Genomic DNA, 13,381 nt, shown 5'->3' with positions numbered 1-13,381 from the left:
AAGAACTACCTATGTGTACATTGTTATTGTTCAGTCACTAAGTTGTGTCCAGCTCTTTGCAACCCCTGAACTGCACCACGCCAGGTTCATTTGTCCTTCACTATCTCCCAGAGTTTGCTCAAACTCAGGTCCATTGAGTCAACGATGCCATCTCATCCTCTGTCACCCTCTTCTCCTCCTGCCTTCAATCTTTCCAAGCTTTAGGGTCTTTTCCAATGAGTCAGTCCTTGGCATCAGGTGGCCAAAGTATTGGAGTTTCAGCTTCAGTATCAATCCTTCCAATGAACATACAGGGTTGATTTCCTTTAGGATTGACTGGATTGATCTCCTTGCTTTCCAAGGGACTCTCAAGAATCTTCTCCAGCATCACAGTTCTAAAGCATCAATCCTTTGGCACTCAACCTTCTTTAGGGTCCAACTCTCACATCCATACATGACTACTGGAAAAACCATAGCTTTGACTATCTGGATCTTTGTTGGCAAAGTGATGTCTCTGCTTTTTAATATGTTGTCTAGGCTTGTCATAGCTTTTCTTCCAAGGAGCAAGCGTCTGTCTACATGACAGCAGGCAAAGGAAATGTTCAGACAGAGAGGATGCTTTCTGGCCGTGTTTCCAGGGTGACGGCCGCACAGGAGGAAAAGTGAAATGTGCAGGCGAGAGTAGGAGAAAGCTGTGTTGTGTGGGAAAGCAGCCATCATAACAACAGCAACACTGATTTGGAAACTAGAACCACTGCACACAGCGTACAGATAAAGCCAATGAAGCCTGAGAACGAAAACCACCCAACAAGAGAAAGCGCAGCTACAGCAGATGTTTCACATGACAACTCAGAACCAGATGACTGACCCCGGCAGCAGAACAGGAGCAACATGAGAAATGGCCGAGACCTGCACATTTTGACTCCTGGACTTGAGTTCAGACCTGTGTCAGAAGAATTAGTGACCAAAGGAAACTATCTTTGGTTTAATTATATAAGTAAGAATATAACTACTTTTATAGTTAGCCACATATGTTTAAGATCTTAATTTGTCTTTAGTTAAATCATAATATATTAGATTCAATCCTTTGAAATTGCAAACATGCACTTTTTTTTTTAACTTAGAAAAACTATAGTTTTGCATGGTTCAAGCTCATAGATCTGAAGATATTCTTTTTTTTTTTTTTAATTGGAGGACAATTGCTTTACAATGCTGTGGTGGTCTCTGCCATAGAGCAATGTGAATCAGTCATAATTACATATATACCCCATCCCTCTTGTGCCTCCCCTACCCCATTCTACCCTTCGAGGTCATCACAGAGCACCAGGCTGGGCTCCCGGTGTTACACAGCAGCTTCCATCTAGTTATGTATTTTACACACGATAGTATATATATGTCAAGGCTACTTTTCCAATTTGTCTTACCCTCTCCTTCCCATGTTATGTCTACCAGACCATTCTCTATGACTGTGTCTCCATTTCTTCTCTATAAAGAGGTTCACCAGTACTATTTTCTAGATCCCATATGTATGCACTAATGTGTGATATTTGATTTTCTGACTTACTTCACTCTGTATAACAGGCTTTAGGCTCATCCACCTCACTAAAACTGACTCAAATTTGTTCCTTTATGTGGCTGAGTAATATTCCATTATGTACTACAAGTTGTTTATCCATTTATCTGTCCATGGATATATAGGTTGCTTCCAGTCCTGGCTATTGTAAATGGTGCTATAATGAACATTTGGGTGCATGTGTCTTTCTGGATTGTCATTTTTTTTCAGGCTATATGCCCAATAGTGGGATTGCTAGATCATATGGTAATTTTATCCCTAGTTTGTTAAGGAATCTCCATAATGTTCTCTATGGTGGCTGTACCAGTGCAGACATTTTGGTTTTCTTTTGAAGTCCATGTTGGAGACCCAAGGAGAACTTTAGCCTTTACTAAGGTTCCTCCCTTCTCCTGGAGTTTGTAATTTATGAATTTGATGCCATCTGGGGAAGTGACAAACCCATGGTGTCCACCCTGCCTCTGCCCTGGAGGTGAAATGAAGTTGGGGAGAAAGAAAAGTTCCAGCATTGGATAAGCTGAAGGAGGTGGTTGTAGCTTCTGTACATGTTTATTTCTTTTTATTGCTTTGTTTTTTATTTCTAACTCATTTGACTTGGGGTTCCAGATTTGTTTTTCTCTTTGTAAACTAGATTTTGAAATTATTATCTGGCCCATCTGTTTGCTTCTCTTAAATGAAACATAAATTGGCTCGTTTTAAATTTCAGGTACTTTAGATTTGATTCTACTATTCATCTCCTTTCGGCCTTGGCAATAAATTTTTTGCTGCCAAGAAGAGAGAAGCTTTGCTGTTTTGAATCTTTTTCTTTAAAAGAATGTGCATTTGGGTATTAAAAAGAATTCTCAGTTTTTAATAGTCTGATTTCTTTCTTCTGATCTTATGTCTACTTTCTTTATTCTCATTCTTTCCTATGACTCCACATTTATGCTACCTTTTATTTCTTTTCATATTCTCTACTTCCACAAGGAACTCAAGATGAGATACTATCTGTTCCTGTCTCAAAATTTAAAAGAAAAAGTGTGGGATCAGGCTGATTCCTGTGGGTCTCTGGCATAAATGATCATGGTACATTAGATAATGACCCTTCGTTGGCCAATCAATAATTATTGAGTCTCTAGTTTGTGCGGAATCCTGTACACACAATAGTGTGGGTAATAATAGGAACACATTTCATGGGAGACATTGAAATATTTATGGACATGGGCTTCCTCGCTACAATTGCTTTCGAGATCCACTTATAATGGACTCATATTTGGAATGGAAGGAAGCTTGAGACTCTCCGAAAGGTATGATGCAGTGCCTTTTAAATGAATCTAACCATTACGAAGCTTGGCATTATGTGTGTATCCATCACGGTGTACCACTGGTGGTGCCATGCTGTGTAAGGCATGCAGGTTACCAGGCAGACAGCTGTTCTGAGGGTGGGGAAGGTTCTGCCTTACAGAATATTCTCTCCTCGCCACACCTCTGTCATACTACTAAGATGTCTTCTTCTCGAGGATTATCTTAAAGGTACATTCTTCTACATAGTATTTTATTACCTAGAAGAGGTGCTTCTCAGCTCACCACACATTAAACGGAGCAAGTGGTCTGCTTCACATGGCAGGAAACAAGGCCATGAGCCACCAGGAGCAAGGATGATTTGACTTTTTTATTTAGTATATAGGTTTATTTTGGAACCATGCACATGCTTTACATAGTTTAACAAATGAAAGAGAAGTAAGACTTTGACCTCATAGAAATCGCTTGGGAAAGAGCTTAAAGAAAGGTCACCTTGCACTGCTCTTGGGAAGGAAAAAAAATGTCAGGACCTTCAACAAACAAGAGTAGTGAGAAGGAGGAACAGATGCCAAAAAAGGGAACTGAAGCAACACCGCCGAAGCATCCACTCTTGTTGCAATTTAGCTTTGGGCCAACCTGAGCAGCAAAGTTGTGTGAACAGTGCAGTAACTTGCTGGAGTGCGTGGGGAAGCTTTGATCGGCCATCTAGTTGGGGAGACGCACATGCAGACACCAGCTCATCCAGGTTTGCCTAGGACTTTCCTGGTTTTAACACCGAGAGACCCATATCCCCAGGACCCCTCAGTCCCCATGTGCCCCTACCTCATACCCCATATACTGAGAATACCACCATCTTTCTCACAAATGATTTTGCCAGGAAATCTGCATGAAAGTCATCGTTATATGAGCTATGTGAAATAATATGATCCAAATTCAAATCTTTTGTTTTTTTCCTGAGGTTTGGGACCGTCCTTGCAGGTTATACTGTCTTTTTTTTTGGAGAGCATTAGCCTTTCCTTCTGGTAGAATGTTACCTCACCTCCTCACTCCCCATAATTGTTTTCCTCTTTAATTTTAGAAATGGATTCATTCTAGGAATATCACCTCTTAAAGATATTGTTTGCCGCTATGTGAGCAGATTCTCAGAGGGCTCTAACTGGGATTGTGAAGCTGAGATATTCCAGAGGTGTCATTCTCACTAGAATCCAACAGTGGCCACCTATTTCCACTTGGAGATGAGTGTGAAGTGTGCTGTGACTTCAGGGACATCAGGTCCTTGGTCCCAGGAGGTAAGCAGTTAGTGATTTTCTCCCAAGAAGCATAGACTGTTTCAAGAAACACAGCATTTATAAAATATGTGCTTGCCTTTGTCCTGACAAGTCCTTGTTTAAGTTATCGTTTACAGAAAGACATTAAATCCCGGTTATAATCTTATATGTTTACATGAATCTGTAGCATTATCATAAAATCATTTATACATTTCATAACTGGAGAAAATTTAGAAAATTAAGAAAATTTAGAAAATTTAAGCCAGATTAAATAATTCACTAAAAGATCATCTGGGTGAAATCTAATACATTCTACTACTTGAAAATATGTATAATAAAATTCCATCCCACGCAAATTGTTTGCTACAAGATAGTCAAGTACTAATGTCCTTAACAGGAAAGACAATGGAAACATTCATAAATTAGGATTTTGCTCATAAAGTCAACTTTCATTAATTCGATTAACAGTGGAAAGAAAATGCATTGTTTTGTTTTAAGCTGAATTATAGTTAAAAGTTGACAAAAAGTGGTACAAAACTCAGTCAGTTAAAAATGCATCCCATATTTAGAAACACAATTACTATTGAATAGAGATCATCCCAAAGTAGAAAATTAATATGTCACTAAGTTTAGCAACATTAGACATTACATAAACTCTTGGTGAGGGGAACATGTGTGAAGTGGGGTGACTAGCTGTAAGGTTTTGATCTGTCAGAATAATCTACTACTGTTGGTGTTTCTCAGCTGAGCACTTTTTTATTCAAATATTTGAATAGTAAGAATCCTAATAACTACAAGCATATTGATTTCTGTGTGAAACATGTAAAGTTTACTGGGTTTGCTGGTTTTTACTTACATATAAAATCTCGTTTAAATCACCTAACAATCATATGAGGTAGGTACAGCTATAACTCCTTCACATTTACGTCTTGAAGGATAGGTGGTACCTACAAGGGTACCTACTGTGTAGCGCACACCTTCTGAATTAGTGTCTCTGAAAGTAAGCTCAGGAATCCTCATTAACAAGGTCCCAGATAATCCGGATGCCCTCAGAATACAATGTGTGTGTGTGTGTGTGTGTGTGTGTGTGTTTTGATAGATCAGTCATGCCCATCTCTTTGCAACCTCATGGACTGTAGCCCACCAGGCTCCTCTGTCCATGGAATTCTCCAGGCAAGAATACTGGAGTGGGTAGCCATTCCCTTCTCCAGAGCATCTTCCTGACTCAAGGATCGAACCCAGGTCTTCTGCATTTCAGGTAGATTCTTTACTGTCTGAGTCACCAGGGAAGCCCTAGCAATTAAAGGTGTGTTATAACCATTGTTGTTGTTGTTTTTCAGTCACTCAGTCATATCCGACTCTTGTGACCCCATGAACTGCAGCATATCGGGCTTCCCTGTCCTTCACTATCTCCTGGAGCTTGCTCAAACATCTACTGAGTCAGTGATGCCATCCAACCATCTCATCCTGTCATCCTCTTCTCCTGGCCTTCAGTCTTTCCCATCATCAGGGTATTTTCCAGCGAGTCGGCTCTTATTATTACTCTCTAGTGACTTCCCAGAATTAGGCAGTACCTTGCTCTCATTTTCAGCCAGAGCAGATACACTCATTTCTCAAATTAGTCTATGGTGTAGAAGAGTTCTGAACATGAGAAGAAACTTTTCTTAATAGAACTCATACAAAATTTGGACGTAGGAAGTATGAGAGAGAGGGAGAGTTCATTTTTGATTCTTGATCTCCTCCTACAAATGCCATTCCTGGTAAAGTTTATGAAGAAGTTGACACTGAATTGTTTGAATATCTTTGTAAGAATATCATCTAGGAGGTTTATTTAAAGACAAGAAACACATGGAGCTAAAGAGAGCTCAAGAGCAGACTCAGTGGAGAGACTGGTTAATGTAAGGTCAGAGAGTTTGGGCAAAAAAGCATGTTCCTTTATGTGGCTTGGAGAAGTGGAACAAGTGTTTTGAAACCAGGGTTTTGAGAAATATTTCATAGTGGGGAATAGCTTTCTTTTTTAAAAAACTGAAGTAAATATTTACTGGCCTTTCCCCACCACCCCCACAAACACATATTTACTGTCATATAAACCTGAACTTCCAAACTTGAATTTCTGGATTCACCAACAAGGGTGCAAGTGCATTTTGCTCAACATGGTCTTTTAGGAATTGCCACCTCTCGTTTTATTGCCTTCTGTAGTGCAAAATCCGTGGCTTACCTGCCTGCCTCTCTCCTTCCTCATTCCTCCTGCCAACCTGTTTTTCCTCATTTCTTCTTGCCCCTGTTCTTTCTCCCCTCTTTCCCCCAACCCTCACATTTTTTTGTTTGGTTCTTCTCTCTGAATCTCACCCTTTCTCCAGTCACATGGCAGCCCCTCATCTCATCTTGCCAGCCCACTCTAGCCTGTAGTGATGTCTCCTTTTCCTGATTCGTCATATTACTAAATGTCTGCACCAAAGACTTTGGTGCATGGTTATTCTAACACACAGTGTTGTCCAGTTGTATTTCATGTATAAATCCAGTTCCCTCAACTAGATCCTAAATATTTGAGGCCCAGAAAGAGAACATACATTAATTTTACATTTTCAACAAGAGTACCTAACCAATGTTCAGGAAATATACAGTATTTTGAATCACATGAAATTTTTTACCACCTTCAAAGTCAAATGTGTCTCTTTCCTTGTTCTTATCCCGCCATGCTAATTTTAACTTGTAACTCCTTTGACAGGCTGAGGGAGGAAAAAGGAGTTAATAATCACAATCAAGTTATTCATTTGTGGAAAGCAAAGTGTTAAAGAATATTGCTATTTATTTATTTATTAAAGAATATTTATTCTTCTATCAAGGAATAAAAAAATAACTAATAAATTTAATTTAGACTGAAAATTTGTTCTCAGTTCACACAAGGAAAGTGAAGACAGTTATATTTCAAATAATGTTTAAAAGTTGAATGACAATAGACAGCAGTCAGCAGATAGATCCCAGATACTACCTAGAGAAGCTACAGATTGGCAAGATAAGTTTCAGCTCAATGAAGTAGCCATGTGAAATGAAGAAAGAACTTCAATCTATAAAAAAGCCTTTCCTACTAAATTTGACCATTGATTACATTTGATATGAAGGCTTTTTATATAATTATTAGATGTTGCATACTGAGATTAGCCATATTGTGGAACATGTCTGTTTGATTTTCCCCTTTATAGTCAAATAATGCTTTTTAATAACAATAAAACATTACTAAAGGAGAGTAGAGCCCCAGAGGAGAGTAGACAGTGATAACAGCCAAAGGACAAGAAGTTAGCAGGCTTCCAGTGAACTTACTGAGTGAGTGTAAGATTTTTAGAAATCACATATTCAATAAACACTGGAAATATATGAGATCAAATTAATTCATGATTCATTTCCCAGTGTTATGAGATGAGCACAAGCTGGGGTGCAAAAGAACTTCAGTTCAAGACCCATTTATCTGCTTTCTGGCTGTAAGACCTTGGTCCCAATACTTAATGTATTTGAATATTAATTTCCTCATCTGCAAAACATGTAAAAGTATTTCAGTGGGTTTTTGAAAGTTACCTTAGAAAAGTCTGTAAGTACTTGGTGAGAAAAAAAAAATTGCAGGTGCTTTTTGAATGATGTCATCCATACCTCAATTTCTCCATATTGCATGGGATCAGACTGACAAAGGATGCTATAAAACAGAGATAATCAAAATTTACAGTGTGCGACTCAAAGATCAAGAGAGATGACTTAAGGATTGAGAACTGATCTATGAATTGAATCTGAAAAATTGTGCTTCTCTGTGTGTCTGTCATCAAGGAAACTAACATTCACTATTTACTGTGTGAAAAATGGCCACGATTAACATGGAGGTCTACAACACAGAGCCACAATGAGGCAGGCTGGGGGCCACTGATAGCCCAGAGTGCTCAAGTGCAGGAAGCCTGATGGGAAGCACAGTGGGCAGCTACCCACAGTGGGCAGCAGTGGCACAGAAGCCCCCAAACCAGCGGTAGCATGGCACATGCAGCTCTGAAGCCAGGATTGTCCTAGACAGTCCTGTGGACTGACCCCTAGCCACAGTTCACATCTTTAGCATTTACTGCATGCACTGGCTTCCCTGATGGCTCAGATGGTAAAGAATCTGCCTGCTAATGCAGGAGACACAAGAGAGGAGAGTTCAATCTCTGGGTTGGAAAGATCCCCTGGGGAAAGAAATGGCAACCGACTCCAGTATTCTTGCCTGGAAAACCCCATTAACGGAGGAGCCTGGCGGGCTACAGTCCATGGGGTTGCGAAGAGTCGGACACGACTGAGCGACTGACACTTTCACTTTCACTATTGCATGCAGGCATTGTGCTTTACATCTCTTTCCTCACTTAATCTGCTAAAGAACCCCATGAGGTAGGTATGCCTGGTATCTTCAACTTACTGATGAGTAAATTGAGGCACAGAGAGGTTATGAAGCTGGTGCTAAGGTACGCGCCTAGGAAATCAGCAGTAAGAGTTGAGCCCAGGCCCAGTGACAGGCTGCTCTCTTAAATCCTTCTGAAAGGAAAAAACCTTTGGTACCTTTACATGAACACCAAGGGAGGTGCCTCCAGGATCTGGGACGGGGTGATGGATGTATGAAGGGAAGGGCTGTTTGCTCAGGTGGCCCTGTGTGATTCTGTCAGTCCAGTGTGCTGCCTACTCAGCAGAGAATCTGCTTCCAGACGGACGCTGGGGGAGAACGTCTGGCGATAAGAAGGGTTGTACGTGCTGTGTGTCCCAGCCACTGGGTGGGTTGTCTATTTCCAGGGCCTGGGGGCAGCTCTCCTTGACTTGACCCAGATAAGTGCCAGACATGGGAGCACAGTTGTGAGATCAACTGGTCTGCTTCTTGTGTGGAATTTTCCTGCTCAAAAAAAAAAAAGGAAGGTGCAGGAAAACAACAGCTTCCTATGACCTCATTCTGCTTAAAATTCCTGGATATGTCTCCGTTTCCCTTCTGGTTCCAGACTTTTTCTTACTTACTTTTATACTAAGTTCAGCTTCTCATAAAAGGAAACAAATATCAGCTTTATAAAGAAGTGGCATTAATTTTTTTTTCCAGAATATTTTGAACTATAGAGCCCAGTTATCTTATTTAATTGACCCCTGATTAAATTTTTTCCCCTGATGGTCAACCTTTTAAGACAAGGTGGTTCATATACTTTCTGCATTAGATTCAGAGGACATATTCACTAAATTCAGCCATTGATTTATCAAAGCTATTTACTGAGTGTATACTATGTGACAGGTGTTATGTTAGATTTTGATTGGTGGTCCTCTCCCCACACCTTCTGAATTAATATCTCTGGAGGAAATTCTAGGAATCCTCTTTTTTTTTTTAACTTCATTTTTTTATTGAAGGATAACTGCTTGACAGAGTTTTGTTGTTTTCTGTCAAACCTCAGCATGACTCAGCCATAGGTGTACACATATCCCCTCCCTTTTGAACCTCCCTCCCATCACCCTCCCTACCCCACCCCTCTAGGTTGATACAGAGGCCCTGTTTGACTTCAGGAATCCTCATTTTTTAACAAGTTTCCAGAGAAATGTTATGCCCTCAGTGCTTTGAAAACCACTGTCCTTTATTATAAACTCTTCAAATATAAAGCTTGGGGTTTTATGTAACTTTGTTTCTAGCCTCTCACAGATTGCCTGGCAGGATAGTGTTGATGTGTGAAAGTGAAGTGAAGTCACTCAGTCGGGTCCGACTCTTGGTGACCCCATGGACTACAGCCCACCAGGCCCTCCATCCATGGGATTTTCCAGGCAAGAGTACTGGAGTGGGGTGCCATTGCCTTCTCTGTTAACAGCAGCTAGGCATATTATATTTACTTGGAGCTGGTATACTTGGTGACAGCCTTAGTGCCCTCGGACACGGCGTGCTTGGCCAGCTCCCCAGGTAGCAGCAAGTGCACGGCCGTATGGATCTCCCTGGATGTGATAGTTGAGCGCTTGTTGTAATGCGCCAGGCGCCACGCCTCGCCAGCGATGCGCTTGAAAATGTCGTTGACGAAGGAGTTCATGATTCCCATGGCCTTGGACGAGATGCTGGTGTCCGGATGGACTTGCTTCAGCACCTTGTACACATACACGGAGTAGCTCTCCTTGCAGTTGCGCTTGCGCTTCTTGCCATCCTTATTCTGGGCCTTGGTCACAGCTTTTTTAGAGCCCTTTCTAGGGGCAGGAGCAGACTTGGCCAGTTCAGGCATGTCTATAATGACAACACCCAACAACACAGAAAGATCTTGAAAAGTGTTGATGTGTGGTTGGTTACAATTCAGGGAAGAAACAAATTTCCAAACTCACTGCTTAGAGTGATAAAGGAAGATCAAACCTATCATTTCCTAAAAAAAAAAAAAAAATTATTTAGCTGGACTGGGTCTTAGTTGCAGCACTCCAGATCTTTAGTTATGGCATGTGGGATAGTTAGTTGCAGCGCACAGGGTATTTTTAGTTGTGGCATTCAAACTCTTAGTTGCAGCATATGGGATCTAGTTCCCTGACCAGGGATCGAACCTGGGCCCCTTGCGTTGGGAGCAGAGTCTTAGCCACTGGACTACCAGGCAAGTCCCTGTCATTTATTCCTGTTCATGTGTTTATACTTTTTAATTTGCTGGTCCTGGACCTAATTTAGAGAAGGAAATGGCAACCGACTCCAGTACTCTTGCCTGGAAAATCTCAGAGAGAGAGGAGCCTGATGGGCTACAGTCCAAGGGGTCACAGAGTTGTACACAACTGGAGAACGTAGATATTCTAACACCTGTAAATCAAAATCTGCTTCTTTCAGAGTTTTGATTTTTATTTTGTCCAGGAGGGTATTGATCATCAGATTGTGATTTTCTTTATTGGGGGATTCTCAAAATCCACTTTGCTTTATTACTCACAAATTAAAGAGTGTCAAACTTGAGCAGACTTTAAAGGAGAAGAATGCCAACCTCTCATCAAGTACTTAAATTCTCCCGACAGTACTGTCTTTGTATTAGTCAGAATAGGGTTACCGCTTTAACAAATAACCTTAAAATTTCACTGGCTTCATCACAATGAAGTTTATTTCTCACTCACAACTTATTCCAAGGCAGATAGCAGGAGGAGGCAGTGTCCTTCAGGGACCCAGGCTCCTTCTAACTTGTGGCTCTGTTCTCACTTAGATAACCAGGGTCTTCCCTGCTTTAGCCAGCAATGGTGTAAGGGGGTGAGGATCACACAGTGATTGAAAGGGCAGCCCAGTATGATGGGTACCACATCCACTCACGTTTCATGAGCCAGAACTCATCCACTGGCCCATGCCTGACTGCAGAGGGTACTGGCACATGCAGTCAGAGTAGATGATCAGATGCCCCCAGTCTTAGCTGCCAGGTAATTACATGGCCTCCCTAGTGACAGAGAACTCACTACTTTTTCAGTAAGATAACATATTCTTTAAACATCCCAGTTAGAGTTCTTTCACTGAATTAACATATATTTTGCTGCATTGGCAAGATTGCATAGTACTTAAGAGTGTGGCCTCTAAACCCAGACGGCTTCAATTTGTATCCAAACTGATCAACTTTGGCTACTCATTTCTTGGAATCTATTCCTCATAAATTAACCCATGTTTTTTTGCCTGGGTTTGTGCCTGATAAGTAACAAATTCTCAGTATATATGAGTTGTTAATGCTTGGTATATTGGCCCTTGTTCCACCTCTGTGCTCAAAAAATAGGCATCTTTGTCCTTGGATATTTAAATGTATCTCTGCCCCCTATTCTGAGTATCTTTCAGAATCTTCAGCTGCTCCTTATATGACCTTATTTAACATTCCTTCTTCATGCTGGTCACTCTTCTCAGGTTGTGGTCCGGTGTATCTATGGCCCTTTGAAGGGAATAGCCCTCTTACAAGAATATAAGATTCTAGTATGCTCTGATCAAGGGAAAGAGCAGCAAAACTATAACCTCCTTGTTTTTAGCTGCTATACATCTATGTATGTAGCCTAAGATCATGTTACTTTTTCTAGCTACCACATCACCCAATTGATACCTATTGATCTTATTTTCTACATGATAATTACATTTATAAATTATATTTATAAAGTATTTATAAATTTATATTTATATATGTAATTATAATTACATTTATAAAATTTTAAAAATGTATATAAATGTAATTGTTGAGCCAAGTCTCTTTTGTTGTTGTAGACTTCTTTGGATTCAAGAGAAGATTCTTATATTGCTAGCTATACATTTCTGGCATATTCTATTTGATCTTCTATTTTCAATGTTTTCAATCTGAAAGGAGGAGTCACTGCACCCTTAGGGCTCTTCTGTTTCTTAACAGTGGTTAATACAGGTTAAATCAATATCCAAGGGGAGTGACTAAGACTCACCTGTTAGTGTGAATTTCTTTTGGGCCAACACTTGCAAGTTCGCGCCCAGTCATGTCTTTGCAACCCACCAGGGTCCTCTGTCCATGGAATTTTACAGGCAAGAATAGTGGAGTGGGCTGCCATTTCCCTCTCCAGGGGATCTTCCCAACCCAGGGATTGAACTCTCCTCTCTTGCATCTCCTGCATTGGCAGGCAGACTCTTTACCACTGAGCCACTTGGGAAGCCCTTTTGGCCCAGAGTACTCGAGAAAAGACCACTAATGCCAAGGATATTTATTAAGCTGGTGTTTGGGATTTTTTCCCCCTCTATTTTTGAAAAGCTGAAGAAAAAAAAAAAAAAAAAAAGAAACCGCAGCTCATTTTCTTGACATGTAACTTAAATCACTGTCTTAACCCAAATTTCTTTAGCCTTTTCTTCTTTATGGGCAGGAGTTTCTGTGTGTGTTGCCACATCATGTGTGTTTAGGGAAGGATAAGAAGGAAGCAAAAGATGACATGGGATAAGCAGGCAGATACTGCAGATGCTACTTTGGGCAAGCTGCACCCAGCAGGCTCCTTGGTGGCCCTGATGACTTCTTGGAAACCTATGATTCTAAGACTCTGTATCATAAATAAGTGGAGTCCAGCTCCAGAAGATTCAGTGTACCAACCTGGAAAATGGGAACATTCTGATTTTTTTAAATCCTACTAAGTACTCTCTCAAGAATGATCTACTTTCTTTTTAAAAATTCCTCTGTGATCACTCTTCTACAGTCACTCTCTTCATTCTTGTGAAAACTTGAACTTGGAGCTTAATCTATCAAGCTTTCTGGTCTTCTTTACTAAAGTCAGTCTTTGGTAATGATTTATTTGAGACTGGTACACTGACCTTTTCTGTAACAATAGCAGAGAA

General features: G+C 40.6%; 1 long non-coding RNA gene across 1 annotated transcript in view; it reads left to right on the top strand.

The window, feature by feature from the left end:
* Positions 1-13,381, top strand: part of LOC139183065 (uncharacterized) — a 65,538-nt gene that overhangs the window by 31,179 nt on the left and 20,978 nt on the right. The window contains exon 2 of the long non-coding RNA XR_011566531.1: positions 3,909-4,119. This is a non-coding gene — a long non-coding RNA (uncharacterized lncRNA). The remainder of the gene's footprint in view (positions 1-3,908; positions 4,120-13,381) is intronic.

Source organism: Bos indicus, chromosome 5, assembly GCF_029378745.1.
Source record: "Bos indicus isolate NIAB-ARS_2022 breed Sahiwal x Tharparkar chromosome 5, NIAB-ARS_B.indTharparkar_mat_pri_1.0, whole genome shotgun sequence".
Lineage (NCBI taxonomy): Eukaryota > Metazoa > Chordata > Mammalia > Artiodactyla > Bovidae > Bos > Bos indicus.
Note: the sequence above shows the minus strand (reverse complement) of the source record. Positions and strands in the feature narration are given on the sequence as shown.